We start from the raw sequence: 22974 nt of genomic DNA on the forward strand, positions 1-22974 counted from the left end.
AAAAAAAAAAGTAGGGTTTCTCTGAAAATTGTCTAAGAGTTAGTTTCCCATGGCATAACTCATCATCTGACTCAAACCAACCCATGAAAATAAAGGAATCTATAAGGAAAATGACAACATCTGTACCACCTAAATATAAATAGTGGGAGTATAAAAATCTGCATTGAAGAATGGAGACATTTGTAGTTCTAATATTTCAAGCATTAATTTATTTTGTGGCATTTCCTATGAACAGTTACAGGAAAAATCATAGTAACATCGTATATTTACAAAACTTATTCTCAAGTCTTCTCAGAAAGCACGAATTCCATGTTCACACTAACTGTGGGTAATTACACACCTCTTCCACCTGCATAAAGGAGTGCATGCGGCCACTGCCGTTTGAGAGTCCCTTTAAGTGCACTGTCAATCAGCTCCAGATTGCACAGCCAACGTTATCATTTACAGCAATCAGATCTCCCCACTAATTGAACATGAAGATTTAAAACTCTTTCAGAGAGAATTGGTATCAGTTCTCAATGTCTCCAAAAGTATCATTAAAACAATGTTAAACTTAGATTTGCCCCTGGCATTTATTTTTGAGTAATATGTGGTTCATAAGCATAAAAGGGTATTAAAACAGGTGAAAATAGGGGAGGGGAGGGGAGGGGAGGGGAGGGGAGGGGAGGGGAGGGGAGGGGAAAGAGAATTGTTTTAATTCCTTCTGCATGGAAAATTCTGCAAGCAACCCCACACTGAGTAAACCAGGGTATGCAGCTGGAATCAGCCCAGGCTCTGCTTCAGTAACAAAAGTGACTGAAGTGTTGGTCTTTTTTTTTCAGATAAACATCTGGACAAACTGGCCAGTGTGAGATTAGTTTGGAAGTCATTATTCACCACTACAGGCACTGTTTCGTTTGATGGAGAAAAGCATTATAACAAGCTTTGTGGCATGTCCCACTTGATCATTGGGTGGGGTCAACGACCACCAAACCCAGCACCTGGCCCGACCAGAAAAGGCTGTGAACACACCCAGCTCCTCACAGCTCAGTTCTTTGCCCCACCAGTGAGACTCCTCCTGCAGGGCTGCTCTGTGCTCCATTATTCACATCTTGAACATCTCAGTTGCTGCAGCACAACACATCACCAGTGAGCTCCTTGAAAATCTGCTTGTCGTAAAAATGACTAGCAATAAAACAAAACAAAGAGTCTGTACAAACACATACACAAGGATAACCTTCCCCTTAAGAATTCCTGTCTTACCCTCACCTGTATCTTCATTTTCCCTCCTTGGTTTATACATGTCATGACTTGAAGTCCCACTAAAACTTCTGGGGAAGCAACAGTTGCAAAGCCTGTGGGGGGCTAAAAATCTCCTGCTATATTATAAGACAAAATTTCTGTAACTGAAAACTTTCCATTAAACACGTCCATCCATTTGAGCAGTCCATGGAGCATTGCTTCAGTGCCCAGCACGCAGCCAAGTGTGACAGCATATGGACAGGCAATTTGCCAGCTGATCACCCTGCAGCCACCACTGCAGCAACCCAGGTGCACCGTGCCCAAAAAGGGACGAGTACTTCATATGATTTGTTTTAGTGCAGATGGTTAAATTTGGGCTGCTTTATCACCTCACAATTACTAGAGCCATGGAAAAAACGTAATAAAGAAACACCAACTATCAATCAAGTGCTGCCTCAGTGCACGCAAAACACCTAACTCTCTTCCACAGGTCTTAATGTAAATAAACCTTGGCTGCTTCTTAAATTCCCCCCAGTTCCCAGTCTCGGTCTGGAGGTTGTCCCTCCTCTGTGTTCCCTTGGCTGGGGCTCCTCAGCCCCCTCACGAAGCCATCAACAAGAGTGAGGGAGGATTCTGTGTGTTACCCCTGGCAGGAGACTGACACCTCTCCCTGTCCCTCACTGTCTGGATCAGACTAACAGGGAGATGGGAATGCTACAGCTCGTGTGTGGCCTGGGTAAAGCTCATTTCTTAACCCGTTCCTCCCTGAGACCTTTGCCAGTTCAGAGAGCACGATGTACACTCTGCTGAATATATTATATATATAGATACATATATATATATAAAATGAAGCCACAGAAGCCACTGCCAGAGCTGGTGAGGAGCATCACACATTGATTGTCACGTTTCCAGCTAAAAATAACTTCTCCCAGAAGGTGAAGATAGACATGTGCATAACTGTCTGTAGGATAAAGCTGTAGACCCTGTGGGGCGCTCAAACTAGAGCAATCAATAAGAATTAATCTGTAGTTTACAGGACTTTAATTGTTCTTCCTGACTGCATCTGAGCCCAGTGAAAGTTCACACAAAGGGTAGCTAGTGTGATTTAACCTGTAATAAACTGCACATGAACATGTTTAGGGTAAAAAATCAGGGCAAAAATTTCCTGTTTGCTCTCCTTTTTTTTAAAAAATAAAAGGTTTCAAAAAAGTGAAGGAATATCAGGTGTTGCCCAGGATAAACTATACATGAAAAAGAATAGCACATGAAAAAAAAATCGGTTATAATTTTTTTACCTGCTTCATGTATTTGCATGAATTTAAATTTTCAAAATATTTGCTACCAGTAACATTGTTGCTGCTAACACATTGCCTGCTAGGAAAGAGTTCATCCTTTATGAACCTCTTTACTAATCTGAGTATTGCTGGAGGATTTCCATGGAGGGGCGATACACATGCTGATAATAAATGCCATACAGGGGACAAGAACACTGCTCATAACCTAAAACTGAAAAACTGCTTGCATGGGTTTTAGCCTTTTTTGGGGTCAACGCCTATTAGAAAGAGAGAGCAGGACTGTTTTTGCCAAGACCCACAATGCTCTCAAATGTTTCCTGACCCCTTTCTTTACCATTACAAAAGGGAATTTTAAAATTTAAACATGGAGTACAAATGAAATGAATAGTTTAGGAGGTTTTCTTTGTTGTTCTTAACTGTCATCTTTTGATTCATGGACATATTCTGGATGATGTGGTACAATCAGATCCAAGTGTTCAAAGATGCTGAGTCAGGCCAAAAATTCCATGAGATCTTATAGTGAAATAGCCAAGCTGGATGTTTTATTTTACTTCTATTTTTTATCATCTGTTCTTTAAGTAGTGTTAAGGTCCGTGAACACTTGTTAGCCTGGAGCTGATTTGTGTTTCCCAGAAAATTACGTAAATCCTTGAGGCTTGCAAGCAAAAATATGAGACATGAATTGCCTGTACTGAGTCAGGGGGAAATAACTGAAGTAAAGAAACTCAAGATTGTGCAGATGTAGGAAATAAAGATACGATAAGCATAGGAAAAACCTAAACTTTTATCTATTGAAAACTAGTCTTGAAGTCTTACTCATCAACAAAACAAAACGCTGTACTATTTTGCATCTCACTCAGACACATTGAGAGTCAGGATTTGCACAATGCTCTCCCAGAGGTTTCCCTGGCATACTCCGACTACCCTAGAATATAATGGCAACTAGCAAAAGGAGTGGGAATTCTCTCTTTGATTCCAAGTTACAAGATTTGCTTTCAGTATATCGTTAAAAAATTAAAGTGCAAAATTAAAGTCATCCCAGTTTTTAGATAAATGTAAGCAAACAACCAAAAAATAAGCAAATATAAACAAAACCCCTCATCACAATCCCCCTTTCCCACCTTTTGTAGGCTTACCAATTATCTTGAAACTCCATATTATTTTTGTTGCTGTTGTGAGTTAGTTTGGTGGGTTTTGTGTTGTTTGGCGTTTTTTTTTTTTTTTTTTTTTTTTGAGACTGGAGGGGTATTAAAAATATCTAAACGTGTTGGTCATATGTAATGACTTTTGTAAAAAAAAAAAAATTATATATATATATATATATATATATAAGAATACCCATTGTCCATGGATATATTCTTAAAACCCAGGGGACCACATTAATTCTTGACGCAACACATAATCCTTGTCTGTCCACTGCCAAATCTGTTCTCTCACAAGGAGCTGTAGATAGGATCAGGGTCTAAGCTTCTCCAAATGCACCTCCTAATATTGCTGCCAGTACCAGTCTGTACCAGTGTGTCAGCTGGGAATGTGGCTCCTGCTTAAATGTGCTTAAATGAATTTGTCAGAATGAGATGCCTCACTTAGCACCGTTACGAAATAGTCTCTTTCGAAGGGGATTGAAATCAATCCATTCAGCAGCGAGCTTTTAGGGGACCCACCGCTCTGCCCTGTGCTCATTAAGCATGGAAGTAGTAAAGCAAGTCATTTACTAATGTACTTTATGATGTCTGATTAAAAAGGCTGAGAGGAGAGAAGACACTTGAACCTAAATTCAGCCTGAGAGAGAGGCTGCAGCTCTAGAGAGTAACAGGAAGATTTTCTGTAATGCATGGACCAGGCTGGCAAGCTCTGCTCTCATCAGACTGAGGAATAACTGCAGCAAACTGCTGGCATATGCTGAATTTACTGGTGTCCGTAGTGCTTAATGACCCATCACCAACATTGGGCGGGTCTTCTGTTTGGTTTTGAGGGAGACAATAATACTGGAAAAGGAAGGGTCTCTGACAGAAACATAAAATGGAAGAGGGTACCCTGATTTAGGAAGAGAGGATAAAGAAAAACACAGGTAGATTTCTGGACGAACGGTGACAGTTCTGACCGTCTGGCAGAATCCATAACAGCTGATTAAGAAGAAAAGACAAAAATGTGGTTAAACCATGCTACAGTTTCATCCGTTACTGTCAGCTTTAAAGCTCTCGAAAAAGGGATTTTTATAGGGTCCGACACAACACACATATAAACACATTGTAACAGCAAGAAGCTAAAACAAGTGAATACGGAAGAAATAAAATATACTCATTGAAAGTAACTTGAATTAGTGCAGAAGAGCCTCAGATACAGGTCAAACGGAGCAGACTTCAATAAACAGATTCAGAGGTACTTAGTAGTTTAAGTACCCTGGTCGATAGTTCAATATTGTTTTACTTTCTTTGCTGAAAAAGCAACATGAAGAAGCTAAACCATGCTAGCATGTGCAGCGAATTCCAAACAAAACACCCCAAACCACCCAAACTCCACCAGAGCTCTCCACATTTACCCTTAGAAATGCAAATGCACATTGTCCTTGTTAACAGGTGCTAACGAGCCCGGCGCCCCGCTGCGCTCAGATGTGTTACGGATGAGCAGATGCCTTTCGATGTTCCTTGTGATAGCCTTAGGAAAAGTGTCACACACTGAAAAAACGGAGATCAAACACTCCTCAAAGCTGCCTGTGAGCCTGACAAAATGCAAACCCGGGGATGAGAGGGACCGACGCCATCAGTGAAACAGGACACTGGCATTGTGCGAGGGGGTTACTGTGCCTGGGACTGAACTGGGGGAGAGCTTGTGGACAGTTTTCGAGCTTCAAGACTCTCCTTTTAGCCACGCTAGAGTCATCTGTTATTTGCAACCCAGACTTGATGATTCCATCAGGATGATATAAACCGGGAGTAACTTCAGACAAGCAAAGGGACAAAAGACCCAAGAGACTCCTTACACGGATATAGATTCTCTGAACTTTTGTCTGCTGTGGGTATTTTACACTCCCTGTCACCGTGTGACTCGCAATCACCACAGCAAGACAGGAGAAAGCTACTTTTATTTCACAGATGGGACATCTACTGGAATAATAAAAATCCAGCAGGACAGGGCAAATGCTCTGGTGACTGCCCAACGTGCAGGGAGGCAGAGACAAACAGAACACATGTAGGTACCTGGGATGAATAAGTGGTTGTGTGCTTGTGCACGTAGGTGCCTTTATGTGTGAGCCGATCTGAGATGCTTTACAATCCTTGTCCTCATGAGTCTCCCGGTACTGGACGGAGCACACCCGCATCGTGTAATAAAGAACAGTAAAACTACACCTGAGCTCCCAGCGCCAGGTAAAACAAAGCAGCACTGTCCCACCAGCAGGGCTTGGTAAATCACATACACTGCCCCGGGCTACGCTGGTTTTCAAAGAATGAGAACCGGTGTCTTTGTATGGCCCCACTGTTCTGAGTACTCCAAGAGGCGCTTGCAGCCTGCTCAGTCCTTTTTTTTTTGTATGCTGCACAGAGTACAATGGAGAAAGAATGACCAGAGTGATTTGATGGATCACAGAATTAGCTTGACAGGTATCAAATCCCCGACTAGTCCTCTGAGCAGAGGTTCCTCCCCTTCAGGCTATATTCATCAGCTAGTTCTGCAACCCAGGAAAACTGAAATTCTGCCTAGCAGTGTAAATGAACATTTCATGTACCACTTTTTCTGAAACTCCAGCAGATGAAATTAATCCTGCTCTGGGGCAGGGAAGTGGGTTAAATGGCTTCACAAATCCTGTAGGTTCCTGTTTTCCGTGATTCTACTACTGCTTGGGATTGCTGCTATCTCTGTTTCCCAACCTGCCCCAGTGGTGTTCAGATGATGTCCTCATCTTTGCCTTGAAATATTTTTAGAAGTTCAATTTGTTCTTCCCCCCAAAAGTCAGTTACCAATACGGAGTATACCAATCATCAACATGATGACAAAATACCCATGTTTATGTAAAAAAAAATTTAACTTAATTTCATCAACACTATCTCTTCCAAACATGTAAGTGGAACCCTTTTCCCATTTTAGGCAGCAATCTTTCCCCATCTCAGGTCAGTTTAGAGGGTCCAGCTCACAAAGTCTACTTGCATTACTGAAAAGGATCTCAGCAGAGGAACAGATGATTTAAAAGGATACCAAAATAGAAGCCCAAGGCAGGCATAGCTGACTCAGATTGGAGAGCCTGGGCCTTGCAGCACATCTTCCTCATTTATTTTGCTCTTTCCTGTATCACCCACTGGGAAGCATTGAGTCATTCTATGCTGTGGTAATTCATTATCTTCAGCTTGGTTCTAACAGGACTCATGGACAATTCATCCCTTGACAGTGAAATAGTCACTGCAAGGGAAGAAAAGATACCCCAAGGTCAAATAATGCTTGGCGTGAGTGATTCACGCAGCTCCATGCTGCTTCCTGCTTTCCTTGGTTAGATTCAAGAGACATGACTAAGTCAAGGGAAAAATAAAGCTTCTAAATGATCTGAGAACTCTGCAGTAAGGGAATTGACATTTTAAAATACATAATTAACATAGATAATCAATAAAATCTAGTTAACAGTTATGCAGAGATTAAATCAGGTATGAAATCCGACTGTGAATATCTGACAAGTATTTCCACTAGGAACCTAGCAACACATGCTTTCCTGCAATCCTAAAACGTATAGTAAATTTGAAGAAAACCTCTGCTAGACCCATTTAGTAAACTGATCTTTCTGCAAACTGTTTTTACCCACTAATAAATTCCTTAGACACCACCCAAAGCAAGTACCCAGTCAGCATCACAGCATGGATTTGTCATTAATCATGTTCACAAGTGACTGCCTCTTCTCTAGAAAGTCCAGTTCCCACATTGCTCAGACCACACTACTTCACTCCTCAACAAAAAAAGTACTCAGCAGCTGCTAGTTATAGGTGTTAAGGATATTCCAAAAAAATTTCTTGTAGTCAGAATATGCTCATTTCAGGGGTGCAGGAAGGAGGAAGGGAAAAAAGAACCTTTTTCTTGGAACATACCCATGTCAAAGAGGTTTTATGGGAGAGATTTGTAATGGCTGGGCTCTATTCTCCCATCAGAGTAGTCACTAGCCAAGTGGTTGGAGATTGTAGAGTTGAATCAAAAAGAAAACCTAACCAGTGGTTACTGGCTATTCTGAACTATGTAATTTCTTTGCTGGAGCATTTGTTTTTAAGTGCCTTAAAAGTCAGTTTTGTGGCAGAAAAGGAAACTACACATTTTGCAGAAGAGAATCTGGATTTCTAATTAGGCTGTAATTGCATTCTTTCCTTTCCCACCTCATCCAGGCTCTCGGTGGGCTGCTTTGCAGACCACCCAACTGTGGAAGCTTGCAGGATCCAAGTCCTTCCAATACTTCTCCAGAGGCTTTCTGTGAAATAGCTCAGTTAATGCCCACAGTATCAAAGTGCTCATACCCTCAGCTTCCTCTGCTATTACAGAAAGGCAAATGGATTTGGCTCTTCCCTGGAAAAGCAGCAGAAACACAAGGTGAAAGGCAGAAAACGAGTTTGGGAAAACAGCAACAGGCAGCCCAAATGTTCTGAGAGCACTAAGGAATCATGACCTCATCAGACATAGATTAATTTTGTGTATCTTATCTGTAGATCTAATTAAACGAGGCAATAATAGAAACTAAGTGCCATGAGTTGTAATAGGGAAGTTACTTTGTAACTTTTTCTTTCAGTACAACCCCAAAATTTTCCCAACACAAGTGAATCCCCTCAAACTTGTTCTGTGGTATTTATAAATCACTGATTGGTATAAGGCAGTCTCAGCAGAACCAAAACTGCCACACTGAAGAGCAGGGACAATTCTCACTGAGAATTAGATGGACAGAGAATGTGCATTGCCAAGATATTGGACAAAGGGAGCATATTTATATTTTTTCAAAGGGGACAGGTTTTTCTTTCATAAAACTAAAACTTTAAAGACACAAAACCTATTTCAGCACATAGGTAAATATATACTTACACATCACACAAAGAAAGATGTAATCTTCATGTAAACACTTTGCCACAACATATCTAGACTGACCAAAATTATTCTAACACTGTCATTAAAAAAAACCAGATTTTTTTTTTTCTTATAAGTACCAATTTTCCATATGATTTCTCTTTATAAATGTTACATTTTTCCTTTTGGCAGAGCAGTGTGTGAAAGCTTACAGCTATCATGGTAATGAATTATCCAAGGACAATGGTTCCGAACTGTGATTCTGATATGTGCTGATGACCTGACTGACACAGTTCAAACTGGCAAGCACCAAACATGTTGCTTCCATCAAGACCATGCAGACTTTGTAATTTCTCTTCCTCTTTCCCCAACAGAAGGTCACAGTGCAGCTACCACGAGCCACAGAAACAAAGAAAATGGGCAGCTTCAGATGCACACAGGATAAAGTCAGCAGTCAGCAAGACCAAATCTCATTCCACAAAGGACAAAAACACCTGTCCAAACTCAGCTCAACACGATAACCCGAGCGAAACGCCAAAGATACAGTGAGGATTCAGCAGGCAGCACCCTTGTCCTGTGGGCTGCACTCAAGGCTCCCTGCCAGCCCCCTCAGCACAAGTGGTTTGGTGCTGGTGTTCTCGCAGCAGCCCGAGAGGCTGCAAACCCACCAGCTTCCCCACGCACCATGAGAAATACTGGTAATTTCCAGAGCTCCTGGACTGGCTGTTCTCCAGCTACATGACACTGCAAGCCCTGAACTTCCTTTGCCTCAGCCCCCCTCAGAAAGTCCCTCTGTAAGCACCAGCAGATCAACACAGACAAGTGTTTGTTTTCCTGAGGCGTCTTTACCTCCTCCAGGTCAGGCCCTGAGGCTGATTCCCAGCGCACAACAGACTGTTGCACGAAGGGGGTGAATGCTGCATAGCTTAATTCTGTAGCTATTCTTCTGCACACTGTCCCATAGATAGGAACAAAGGGCTTCTTATCTCCTAGCAATTCAGATCATAAATACAAATCAATGTCAGTCATACGTATAATTTTCATGTTTTCCATGAGAGTTAAAAAACAAATAAAGCAAAAGAAAATGCCCTTACCTATAGAGGAAGAAAATGAAGGAAGATATAAGAACACAAGTCATGCCATAAAACAAAAATTCACCTTAATACTCATTTAATAATTTTGTACTCTTCTGACTCAGTTGGAGTTACTGAGTCAATATTGTCACTAAAGTGAACCAATAATAAAAGTTACAATCCAATGCAAGTAAAATTCAACAGACTATTCACTTATCTGGAGCCAAAGCAAAAATATCTTTCATCTCTGTTAATACATGTTTTTATGCTATAGCAATTAAAGATAGTTTTGGGACATTTTCTCTAATTATTCACCAAAAGTGGTCCTTTATATTTCAGCCAGGATTATCCAGAGAATAATACACTTTTATCCCTTTCCTCAAAGCACACTTGTGCCCCAGGAAATTTAACTGCCGCTATCTAATCCCATGAAAGTCCTTTCTGAATCACTTGGGGATTGACCTCATGAATTTTTCATTGTTATTTCTTGGTGGGACTGTCAATCAGAGATGAAAAAGAGGAAAACAAAACACCGAGTGAAGCAGTTTGCTAGAAACATCACCTCAGCCAGTGCCAAAATTACATCAGATGGCATAAGGAAAAATCACTTTGAAGAAGTGGCATGGAAGAAAATTATCACCTTTGTGTCCCTTTCTCTTTGTTTTCTAGGATTAATAGCTTATTTCCTTTCTGTGGTTTTTTTTTTTTTTTTTTTTTTTCAGGCACATTGCATTGCATTCTATTTCCCAAATAACATCATGAGTACTTCACACAAGTCTATAACAAAACCCCAGCATCAGCTGCGTTCTAATCAGTTTTCTTCAAACCATCCTCAAAATCAAACACCGCAAGATTTTTTTCCTTTACACTTGCATGCAATTACATTCCCAGCAGTGACACAAACATGGAGGGTGGGGCTCAGATGCCACAAGGTGTCTGATCACTGCTGACAAGTCATCTTGAGCACAAAGGATGTTCTCCCACAAGCAGCCAAAGCACAGACACTGTTCGTCCATGTCCCCACTGGGCACAGGAGTTTGGTACAAGCAGCCCACACCCAGCATCACCCAGGGGCCCCAGCCACAGATAAGACCCCACAGGTGCTTTGCAAGTGCTGGTCTTTCCCTAAAGTCCAAATTGCAACCCTGTACAAAGGAAGGCAGAGGCCATGTGGCAATTGTAGGACTTTAGCTGGCCTTTCAGCTGGCCTTAAAATTACCATTTCTCTATGAAGTATGTTCTTTTAAGTTAAAAGCTTTATAAAGTAAATCTTTTTAGCATAAGAAAGGCAAAAAAGAATGGTCACAAAAGAAAAGAATCGAGAGAAGCTCTCACAACTGTGAACTGAAGGCACTCAATTCTCACCCCTGAAAGCTACCACAGAGCACAGGGCACAGGACCTCCCATGCTCAGGTAAACACAGCTTCTATTCTTCCCAGGTTCAGATTAGTGCTTTCTGGATTTCTATGAATACCATTCTATACTAGTGAGGCCTTCGCATCTTTGCAATAGAAGAATCAATTCCATCCAAGATGGAAAGACGTCAAATACGGCAATAGATGAGTAATAACTTGTGTATACATTCTCTTTCCATACTTTTGATATTATAGGATTTTAAATTCATTTACAGTGTGCTGTGGTCGATGTTCTCTGTAGAGCTCCCAGACCTCTGGATATTTGCTTTCTTGCTGGCTAGCAAGGTTTTTCTATTGTGGATTTAAGCAACACAACCGAATCTGAGCCATGTGGGTCTGAGTCTGCTCAGCATTACAGAGAATTCAGAATATCCTTACACATGTGCATTAGAGGAGGGGCCAGATTTGCCTCATCAGTATAAATTAAAGGTTTATTTGATATGAGAATAAATAACTCAAAGCTCACAGAAGGGGCTCTACCTGGGAATCCCAACTCTGTTTGGGAGTACTCATGGGGCACCCTGAAACTAGATTTCTTATTTAAGGATGAACTTAGGGTTTAAAAATATATATATCTAAATAAGTAACTGTAAAGCTAAACAAGGGATTTTTTGAGATGGGAAGGACAGGTTTCCTCCAACATTCCTCCCTGTGCACCCTGACATTTGTGGAAGTCAGAGGCCAAGCCTCTGCAGAGCTTTCTCATTGCCACTGCAGCTGCTCTGGGTCAAAGGAGCACTAAGAAATGTGGGTTTGTTTTCAGTTTGTCATTTTTTGTTTGGATACTTGGTTTGGTGTTGGCTGCTGGAGAATTCATTGATTTTAAGTTTTTCTGTTTGTTTTTACTGGACCAGTTAAATTGTCAGGCTTGCATTGCAAACAACCAAACTTGAGAGTTGTAAACATCACTCTCTATTCTGTCAGCTCCTACCCCTTTTTCACTACCACTGCACTGATTTTCCCTATTCAAAAGTTTAAAACAGGATTTCTCAACTTACCTTAGAGTTTAACTCTCCCTGCAGCATCAGCAGCAGGGCAAGGTAAACAAAGGGTTACTAGGAACTTGATGTTAAACAATGACCAGAGACATGTAATGGGGGAAAAAATGTCTGTGAGCAGAGCAAGATTTTTTCCAAGCAAACCAAGAAATCCTAAGCTCTGAGAGTTAGAAATAAACCCTTCAACACTAGTAAGACCAGTAAAGAGATGCTCTTTCTTAAGCTTTCTTTCCAGTTTTGTAATCATCTTATCAGGCATTTATATCTTGTATCTTTGAGTTTGGTAATTCTTGCCTTATTGGTTGCACAGAAACAGCTTCAACATGTAAATGTAATTTCTCAGGCATAACCCAGAACATTTATTTTAACCTTTTCATACAATGAAAAAGGAGCCTCAAGTTGAAATGTGCCATCAAGCAGCAGCCAATTCTGAGACAGGTGCTTCCACATCTGATCAAGCAGGCAAAAAAGGATGAAGATAACTTTAAAGTCTTTATGGCAATAAAAAGCAGAAAAGCTCCCAAAAATGGACAGCAGTAAGGGGAAGCAAGTGCCTGTTAGAGGGATTTCTCAGTTACAATTTTAATTGCTCATTCTACTGAAGTGTCTCAGGCACAGCTCTTTGTCAGAGGTTTCGATTTTCAGACTAGGTGTTTCCTATGGAACATACACACATACTCCTTATATACAAAAAAGGCTGGGTTTGCATGTTTGTCAGAGCAACTGGGTGACTTGACACAACGATCACCCTAGAAGAGACCTGAAGTCTCTAGGGCAAACTTCTACTCAAAGCAGGGGCAGTTGTGAGGTCAGATCAGGTTGCTCAAGATTTATACAGTCGGGTCTTGAAATCCTCAAAGGATGGAGACTGCATAATCTCTTTAAGCAACTTGTTTCACTGCCTTGCTCTCATATATTGAAAAAAAAGGGAAAAAAAGAGATTTTATCCAATCTGAACCTGCTTTGTTTCAGATTATGTCTGTTGTCTTTCATCCTTGCACAGTGAAAGGCCTGTAGGTTTATAAGGAATGGCACACTGTTTTTCCCATAAGTTTGATTGTTTGGTTAAATACATGGAGGACTTCCAGGAAAGTTCTTCAACTGACAAGAGGAACCAGGAATAAGCCCCACAGCTTTTATAAAAATTTCAAATTAAGCTGCTTTTGCCTTTCAAAAGGTCCAGTTCCTCATTACTTCATGGTAAGCATAAACATTTTGGAAGAGTGGAAAATATTAATTAGCTAAAAAACAGCCAGAGTAAGGTTTCAATTTCAAGGACGAAACAAACCAAAATATGTTTATCATGGAAATATCAAGATCAAAATTAGGCAGCTTAGTTGGCTGGTTATGACATAAACCACAATTTTCCAATCAGTGCCTAAGGCAGAAATGTCAGAGCTGAACTAAATTGCCTAGATTAGGATGTTTGACTTGACATGTTTATTCTTGCTGAAAGCCAAACAAATCTTTCTAACTTTCTAGAATTTTTTTCATCCTTTAAAATTTTTTTAGAAAAGCTAATCAACTTTTTTTTCCTTAGCAATTCTATAATATGAAAGAAGGAAAATTACAAAAGTATACAGGCAAATATACAAATGTCCATAAAATACAATATTTATCTACTATTTTTATATGTATAAAACTGATCAGATTTCTTACTATTTGCAATGGCAGCCTTAGCTGGCAAGAGGTTCCATATTTATCCATACAGAATTTTATTTATCATTTTTAATAGGCATAGGTAAATGTACTTTGAATAATTACAGATGATCCTAAATTGCTCATACAGCTCAGTAAAAGTGACTCCACTGTGGTATCCATGAACTTAGCTCCTGGGGATCAGCAGCTCTCTGTGCTGCTGGCACAGTTAGACAAGGATCAGAATAGAGGGGAAAGACCCCAGAGAAATGGGCTTTCAGGGAGCTGAAGCTCACACAGCATGTGGGAATTCATCCTTCCAACACCAGGACATGCAGCCACAGCACAGTGCCCCAGCATCCTGTTAGAGGAGGAAGAGCAATTACCTGTGCAGGTGCACTTAGGCTCCATCCAGAACCTCTGGAAACTGTTTAGGACTGTTATGATTATCCCTGATTTACACTGCAACACTGATACATCTTAGTAACAGTCAGTAGCCTACCTTGTAACTCAGGACAGAAAAACCTGCTTTTGGCCTTCGAAATCTCAGTCTTAGCAAAGCACCAGCAGGTATCTGGAAAGAAGCCGAAAGGAAAGGAGCCATTATAAAATGTTCCATATGTGTTACAAACGGTGCTGACACCAGAGTACATGACTCATGAGTACATGACTCATTCTACTATGCATGCATCAGGGAAAGGAAGGGGAGGTGACTGCTGAAAGACAAGATAGTAAAGTTTTCTCAGGCATATATCAAGAAGGCTCTTGAGTTCACCCATGGAGGGTGTGCAGCTCACACAGGCTCCGTCACTCAGTTTCTGTGGCTGTCCAGCAATACCGTGCCCCATCCAGGAGCCAGGAATGCTCCTCTGTGAGGAGGACAGAAGAGGGATTGAATGAGAAGAGCTGTCCCGATGTGTGAATGAGCTAAACAACCATCATTCCTCATCTCTGCTCACATGTTTGATTGGTAGGGAGCAGCTGGATCCAGGCACTGTGTTCTCTGGGGTCTCTCCTACAAGGACACCTCTTAAGAACAGGCAGGGAGCAGCTGCTGAGGGAATGGCTCAGGATGGAACAGAGCAGCCAGGACCTCATGGAGGCCTGGAGGAGTCACACACAGATGCTTTGCTGATGAACACACCCCACTATGCCACTAGGATTTATAAATTGGAGATTAGGAAGTGTTTGGGTGAAAATTACATTTGAAAATCAGGATTCTGCTTCTCTGATCTCATCCTAAAGACATGCTTACTGAAAGGGACAACCTATTTACACCCATGTCTTTGGACCTGCCCTCCACCCCATAAATATATATTCAGTTTTATGTTTAGCAAGTAGAGCTTCACATTCTTTAGCTTCTATATCAAAACTGTATCCTTTATATTAAACAATGAATTCTGTTACTAAACTTCTCTTTTCAGTACTATTTTAAGTACTAACCACTAAACACCTATTGCTCAATGTCCTAGACCTGCTCAAGCAAGAAACATTAAGTACATCCTATTGGACTGTAAATTATGTGAGTTCTATTCTGAGCATGGCATCATTCATCCTGTTGTTTCAATTTAATTATATTTAGTCTTCAAGCCATCCCCAGCAGCCCCAATATTTCACATTTTGTTAGTTTGTCTGCTTTACTCTGACTAGTGACTTACAAAAATAACCACACTTCAAAACATCCCTTCAGAAAATTAACCCTAAAGCGGTGTTCCCAACCCATCAACACTTCTGTGCAGGAGAAAAAATATCCTGAGTGCCCAGTTGACAACAGCAGTTGCTGAAAGCAATAACAGAAAAATAAGGTGAAAACTCAGAAAAACATACATTCACATTTCAGTTCTGGACTGTTTAATACTCTGGAATCTGAAACTGACAGCAAATACTGTCATTACTTTATTATAACTTAGATAAATATGCTTAAAGCTTTCTATAAGAAATTTTTTTCGATGGTATTTCCTGCGCCAGGTCCTACGTATAAGATGATACTTTCTTTTTAGTATTTTCAGCAAAATGAGTTGGAATAGCCCTTTTAGACGGGGATTGTAATGTCTGGTGGGAACAAATGACGCTTCAACATTCCTTACTGGAATGCAGTATTTATCCAGCAAATAGGGATCCTACAGCTTAGGAGAGAGTCTAAATATACATTTTTTCCTTAATTCAAATTATCAGCCCAAACATAAAATACAAAGCTCAACACCCCAGCTAGCAAAAACTATTGCTACTTTGTTGTTGTGCTGGTGGGTTTTAAACATGCCAGAAGTTCTTTATTCTTTCCCAAACCTACCAACAAAAGGATGGCAATGTACATTGCAAAGGACTCAACTTTCACTAGTGGAAGTGGCATTTCTGTGTTGTTTTTCCAGTCTAACATGAAAATCCTATACATCCTGCTAAAATGATGCTTAGTGGCATTAGGGTTGTAGGACAGGAAGTCTTACTTCAGGGCCTACTTTCACACAAGACCTAATGTTTTATGGTGCAATTTCCTATTGTTCATTATTTCTTCAAAATATTTCTTTGAAAGTGACAAAGTTGTCTTTGATGCAAGGCAAGACTTATCAGAACAATTTTCACATAAAAGTTAGTCCAGTTCAAAGCACCAACAGAAATTATTTTGTGTGAATAAACATATTTTGAAGGCCATCAGCTGGAAATAGAAACTGATTAATACATTTTGAATGTGTCAAAAATGAAATTTAACAGAATGCAGCTGAGGCCTAACCTGCTCTATTTCCCTGAAATCCAGATTTGTCTTTGCCTCCTGTTGCTGGGTTTGGCTCAGCATCTTGCCCTAGGGTGTTGAATGACACCCTCAGGGTCCTGCTGGAAAAGAATAAAAGCTTTTTCTCTCACCTAACCAATAAAGAACAAGTCAACAGCACTCCAGGAACACCTATTAAAGCCTACCAGAGTCTAATAAAAACAGTTACTTAAATATTAAAGCCATTTCATTGCTAGTGGCTGGAACACAAGAAAGCAGGAATTTCAGCTGGTTCAAGACTTTATCAAAGGCTTAAAAGGAAAATTTGTTCTATTTATAGGCACAAGCATAGAAGCACTGTGCTTGCCAGCCCATTTTATTTTAACATCAAAGAAAATTCATATTTAAACCAATTATTTCTTAAATCCTACAACTCAAGATTGTGTCTCAGCCCCCTACATCAGTGCTACTGTACCCAGCCAGCCCAAAACAAACCATGGCCAGTCAGAACCATTAATGTCAACCATGGGGGCAGAGTTTATAAATTCCTTTAGGGTGTTAAAAACATCAGAAACACCATTTGTGTTTAGACAGGTGTAAAGGCACAACAGATTACAAACTTACAAGGCTCGACAGAAAAAAGGGGTGCCAAGGGAAACAAAAGGTAATAGGTACAAATAAGAGAACTTAAAGTTCTTACCACTGAATTCAAGATAAAAATAAAACCACTCCTAAAATAAACTTGTTCTAAGTCCATAATTGCACCAAAACAATAAGATGTTTATTTTCCTTTAAAATGGATTCTAACACTGAGCACTAAAGTCAAGGTTAATTTAATCCTTTCCTCCCCTCCTGCTGCACACCATTTCCACTCTGAAAAGCAGCAGCAGGATGGATTATTTCAGTTCAGGGACAGGTTTTGTTGTGAAAGGCTCAGCTTCACTGTAACAGCTACAGGTTGGAGAGAAAAAAATACTCATTGTGCTGGGAATTTTGGAAGCCCCCAGGTAGAAACCTGCCATATCAAACTTCATTTTGGTCTGCCTGTGGATGTCCTCACTGCCTGCTCTCTTCCCTTTCTCTGCTCACCTGTCTGAAATATTCCACACTCAATCAAGGTTTGCAAGTTGATCTTCATGTTTTGATTACCGAGCGTGTTGCCAAAATCATTTAAGTAAAAGTTTTACTTTATTTCACTTGTCTGGAAGATTTCTGCTTTTTGCTTCAAAGACCATTACTCCTCTTACATTTACACGTGTTCATCTAGTTCTTTAAGCCATTGTGGATGTGTCTAAGCAAACTCTTATTCAGCAAGTCACTTAAACATGGTTTGATTTTGCTGACTGGGAAAGAAGACACAGCCTTGTACCTCTTTGGATGAAGTCCTTTTCATAACATTAAGGAAGTTATTAATACCCATGAAGGTACATCTGGGTTATTTCTCATAAGTAACTTAACAGGTCTAATACATGTGAATGTATGATCTGAGTATCATCAACTGATGGTGCAGTAATCCCTGTCTTTCCTCAACTAACATGCTCCTACAGACAGCAAGTCTGTATCAGCAAGTTTTGTCACATCTAGCATTTAGATTCAGCACACTTCCATGGCAGCCATCCTTTTCTATCCAATATACAGTGGGTTTCTATAGCAACATTGGCTACCACAATCAGCTTTTTAGGCATTAAAAAAAAATATTCCAGACCGAGAGATAAGTGCAAGTTTTGCTAGGTGCAGGACATCAAGCTGACACCAGAATAGCTCAGGGCAGCCCCAGGGAGTACACATGCACAGCATTAACAATGAGGGACTCCACAGGACAGGTACATCAGTAGCACTGAGGGTACACACGCTGTAAAGAGGTGGGTGCTGGTCTTGACAGTGCTCAGAGAAATTCACGACACCCAGCAGGAGGATGCACCAGGAATTTTTCCACACAGGTGCAAATGCACCGTGTTCTTTCCAGTAACCAGGCTGAGCCTTACACAGTTTCCTGGGATGTGGTGCCAGTTAAAAAGAGGGTTGAAGTACAGCCCCAGTCTGTACTGCAAGGGCTCACCTTGTGTAAAAACAACAGCTATGTGTTGGTCAAATGGTAAAACTCTAAAGTGGATCTTTAAAATGGTTTGCTATGTAACAATTGGAACTTTCATGTATTCTAAGAATCTTCCTGTGAAAATACAGAGATGTAAGAAACATGCAAATGAAAGCCCAAGAGTATGACTGCAATGCCCATCTGCCAAAGGCACAGCAACTCATCATGGATCATCCAGTTCCCTTCTGCAGGCAGACCATAATTAGGCAGCCAACGAAAGAGAACAGAACAAAACAAGCTCTGACACGTCACCAAGAAACAGCAGCTTTGACCTTTCAGCATCCTGAGAAGCAACTTGCTGTAATTCAACTGAGGAATCATAAAAGAGATTTTTTTTCACTTACTCTGTTATACCGAACTAAGATCAACTACATCATGGAATTCTTCTTCTATTTCCTGTTAATGACCTTTATAGAGACTGCCGAAATACTATTGCAGGGTAATACAATGTAGGGTTTCACTATTGAGCAAAAGATGGTAAATTATTTGTTCTAAAGAGCAAAAAAGGATACATTGGTAGCACAACTGGACTCCAGTCTGAGTTCTCATTAGTTTACCTTTTTCCTTAATGACTTCTCCCTGAAAAATCTCTTTGGAAAAGTTGATCTTAATGTGTATGAAAATCTCAATAAATTTAGCCTTCCTGCCACTTACAAACTGGTCTGGCCTCTCTGGTTTCCTAATTGCTACCAGACAGAAGTAATTATAACTAAAATAAACCAGTTTTTTTTGACTTTGCCATCCCTGAAGTGATTCCTAAAGTTTAGAAAACCCTGCAAGATAAAGCAGTACATTTCACTGAGGAATGAAAAGGAAAACCACCATTGAAGTCTGGCCCATTTCTTCTTGATGTTAGGAGAGTAGAGTGATTTCAGGACTAAAACTACCAAGCTCATCACCTTGAATTATTCCTTCTGCTGGAGGGAGAAGGAGGTAACTTTCAGAGCAGTAGGGAATTTTTCTAAGACTGCTTCACATCACATCATGGATATAGAGCACATCTCCTGTCAGCACATACTTTGGTTGTACAGAAGACACAGGAGCTTCTTTCCTTTCTGAACATTAAGAGGTCAAATCCCAGCACAGTGCAGATAAAGAAATTATTCTTTAGTTTGAGAGATACAGTCTTTAAAATAGGAGTTCAAGGTAGCCATGAGTTTTTTCACCTGTTTCTAAGCAGGCACCAAACTGTCCACACAGCCAGAAAGTTTAACCAGCCTAAGGACACTTTTCTTACCGCCTGGTCAGGAACCAAAATGTTGCCAGCTCCCAATAACAGCAGGGTCTCACAAGGTTCAGTGCCTTCCTTAGAAGGTGTGAGCTACAGAGTGAGGCATTTATATCACAATCCCAGCCTTTAAAGGAAGGCCTCTGGCTCTCATGACTAACAAGATGTCCTTTAAAAGTTGTAATGGCTGATAGAATAGAAAGCAACTAAAAATAATGATTTCTTATCTCATTTTTAAGTGTGCCTCATGTTCTTTGGGTAGCTGGTGATCCTGGTAGTGTCCAGTTTAACAGGTTACAAGACTGCAAATCACTGCTTCCTGCACATCCCGTCTATAAGTGCTTGAAGATACTCCAATTCCTGTAACAGTAGGATAACATAGCATGTAGGATTATTTCATGACTACTTCAAAAGCAGTGTTTAAAACTTATCCTTCAGCTTGCAGAAGAACTGGAAGAAAAATAAATCTGAGAATGTGTCCACCCAAAAAATGCACTTCCTAGCTCAACCTGCCAGCTTCTTTCCCCTGAGTCAGCAGGGAACTGAAGGAGACAAAACAGCTTTCCCCTAAAAGCTTCAGAGGTTAACTTCCCTCATCTGATATCCTACCAATTCGTATGAATTGAGCACAGAAAGTAGAAGGCTGGCAGGAGATCAACTTTTTTTTAAATTTAAATGCTAACATTTCCAGGCTTTTTAACCCTCATTTTAGCAAGCTGATGGATTTGTTTGTTCCTTTTCACTCTTTGTCAGTGGATCTTTTTAGAACAATCCCATTTGACATTGACATGAAGGTTACCATGTGCATCAGGCAGTTTGAACGTGCTGCTTAAGGAAGAGAAAGAAAGCAACTCAAGAAAGACCCAGAGAAAGAAACTTTGGAAAACAACATGGGACATAGATTAAGATTAGTGCTTTGCTGTAAAGGAGGATGCAATAGTTGACAGGGAAAAAAAAGAAGTATGCTTTGTACAGTACTTATTTGTCTACAGACAATAAAAGTAAGTTTCATTAAAAAATATTTTTATGAACTGTCATACTGTTCTGTTAACATAGGAAGTTACATGCAAACAAGGCAGTTCATTAGCACAATCCTAGCCTAGATCTAAATGTGGTAAATTATAAGGAGACACTACACAGTAATTGCACACAGGTATTCATAGGAACACCTCATTAAATTCTTAAGTTACCAATGACAAACATCAAAAATAAGTGTGTTTCATTTGCAATAGAAAAAGGACAATCCAAACCCAAAGCAAAGTAGCCTTACATTTTCAAAATGAAAAAAAAAAAAGACACCAAACCTGTTGGAATGGTGTTGATGATGTAGGAATGGTGGTGATGATGTAGGAATCATCAATGTAGGAAGAGCACCAGAAAGCAGTTAATTACCCGGTTTAGACTTCATTTCATACACTTTTCATTACATCAACCATTATTTTGCCATTTATTTCCTAATAGCCTTTCCTTAAATCCGCCCAAAGCCACTGGATGTTTCAATGAGCAAAGAAACAGGAATGGGGACTCAAGGCTTGGATCACAGCCAGAAAAAGAAAAGCTGCTTCCATGTGTTAAATGCATAGGAACATGTCACATCAGAATTGAATTCAAACTTCTCCAGTGTCTGCAATTTCACTTTTTAAAGTGTGGCATGATATGAAAAGACATTTTTATATAAGTTTCACTAATTTTATAATATTATCTAAAGGATGATTTTACAGCAGACACCACTCATTAGTAACGTACAGAAATTTATTTATGCTTATATAAAAAAGCAAGGTTGATGGAAGAACATCAATACAAAGCTCAAAGAAATGCAACACTCTCTGCTATAAGATAAAAAAGGAGGGTGGGATAGTGGAGAGAACAAACAAGGAGAAAGAAAAACAAAAGGATCTTAAATTAAAAACCACTGTAAAAGTCAGCAAAACGTATTGTCTCCAGAAGTGAGGAAAAGAAGTGCTCGAATCTCCATAAAATATTCTGAAACCTTTTGATACTAATTTACATAAGGAGCATGGAAGGTAGTGACAAAATAGTGGGTTATCAATGGGAAACAGAGGTGTGGGAATGTACTGGAAAACTGATAAAAAGACCTCTGGCTATTCCTAGGCTGTTTGGACAGCATATAATGAAGCAATTTTCCACCAGCCTGAAAAGGGGAAAAAGCCATGTGAGGGAAAACAGAAAAACCCCAACCAAACATATACTGGCTAGCTACACTGCTAAACTCCTCATAATGCCTCTGTGCAACTCTTTCATTGAAAGAAAATTAAGAAGTACAGTAGGCACTTGCTCACTTAAGAAGGACAATTCTGATACCATTAACTGTTGAATAAGGGCTCAGTTCTTCCCACTCAAAAGAAAAGTCCAATGAAAAAGAAATACTGAAGACTTAATGAGGACATGCATTATTGTTCATCTGCTGTTCGGCTGTACACAAATCCTCTACAAAATCTCCAATCATTAACAAATAGAAAAAGCAAATTACTAGAAGTTCACCCAGAGGTCATCTGTCTACACCAAGCCAAAGATACAGTCCCAGTGAGCAGGTCGTCAATGGAACCAATCCATGAAAGGAAGCTGGCTGGCTTTGCACAGCCAGAGAGCTCTGGGAAAATGCACCAGGTACAAAATCCAAAGGGTGAAACTTCTAAGAGCATGAAAATATTTCAGCATTCCATGAAGGAAATGTAGCAATACTGCATTTTACATAATGCAGTATTAATTTTGTATTGTATTATATTATGATAGCATGGGTAACAAAAGGAAAACATTTTTGCCTTTTCATTCACAGAGAATTTGAAAATAAACAGGGAACTGAACCAAAAAGGAGAGAAATATTGAAGGCTTAAACATAAAATACATCAAGACCTTGGACTGTAAATAATATGGCTTATCTTCCCATAGAGTTAAAATTGCTCTAGAAACAGTGTACTGCTCTATTACCACTTCCTTGTAGATTTTTTTTAAGGGGAAGTGACCTTCACAAATATTCTAAGTCAGCAGTAAATTTCCAACTATCTAGGATAAAATCGATCCACACTAACTAACGTTAGTCCTCTTGCTCCATGACAACACGATGCGGAATGACTGTTGGAATTTGGTTGCAGTGGAAAGGTAAATACTCCTTGGATGGTTTTTAGTCTGTGGCAGGCAGCAATCTAACCCTGACAGGATGGATTGGCTTGGATTCACATTGTCTGGCCTGCAGGGACTCACACACCTTGTGGCTGGCAATATTTTGGAAAATGGATGTGCTTTATTGTGTAATAACTTT

Source organism: Aphelocoma coerulescens, chromosome 9, assembly GCF_041296385.1.
Source record: "Aphelocoma coerulescens isolate FSJ_1873_10779 chromosome 9, UR_Acoe_1.0, whole genome shotgun sequence".
Classification (NCBI taxonomy): Eukaryota; Metazoa; Chordata; class Aves; order Passeriformes; family Corvidae; genus Aphelocoma; species Aphelocoma coerulescens.